Below are 937 nucleotides of genomic sequence, written 5' to 3'. Positions count from 1 at the left end.
CCAAACCGCTAATAGTATGGTGTTTGGTTAAGATTATAAAACCGCAGCGGTTAGCGGTTTTGGAGCAAATTGGAGCGGTTCACGAAAAGCTCCAATTTGAAGCTTTTCACAAAACGCTGATTTTAGCGGTTTAGCTTTTTGACAAAAATACCCACTTTTATTTTGAAATACACCCAATATTTGGTATTACTTGAAACGATTTAAAATATTGAATCCTAATTGGGTATGGAGAAATTTTGAAAATACACCTCGTGTAAAACTATTGAATTTTGAACTTGGAATGATTTTATAAAATTTTAAAAAACAATTAGGAATTGACTTTAAAAAAAAAATCAGGGTGTATTCAAAATCAATTCCTAGTGTATTTCAAAGTATTACTTGAAATGATCTAATAAAATTGAAAAAAAAATCAATTCCTACTCACACTTTAATTCAAAGTATTAATCCTAATTGGATATGGAGAAATTTTGAACTATAAAATCAGTCCAGCATCCAGCATTATACATAGCAAATCAAAAGTTCCAATTCTCAATTATCTCACAGATTTCTTCGACTGCTTCTCCCAGGTTTTTTTTTCTACATAATTATATTTCAATGTTTTTTCAACTTGAATCTAGATTGGCCCAATTATATTTTATATTTTTTTCAACTTGTCTTCTACACTTTCTATTAGGGGTAAATTTGATTTTGGGTGCCAACCTTCGGGGTAAAATTATACCATTTTAGACGTTATGTGTAAAATTGTTCATGATTGTAAACGTTAAGGGTATTTTTGCATCTTATCCCAATTAAAATTGATTTTCCAATATGGGTAAATTTTTTATTTTTTTATTTTATCAATTGTGAGGTGATAGATATGATGCAAAGACCTCTTTAAATTGATTTCTCAGTTTGCTTATACGATTTAGAAAGATAATCTGCTTGACACGATTTAAAA

Source organism: Euphorbia lathyris, chromosome 1 (assembly GCF_963576675.1).
Source record: "Euphorbia lathyris chromosome 1, ddEupLath1.1, whole genome shotgun sequence".
NCBI classification, from domain to species: domain Eukaryota; kingdom Viridiplantae; phylum Streptophyta; class Magnoliopsida; order Malpighiales; family Euphorbiaceae; genus Euphorbia; species Euphorbia lathyris.
Note: the sequence above shows the minus strand (reverse complement) of the source record.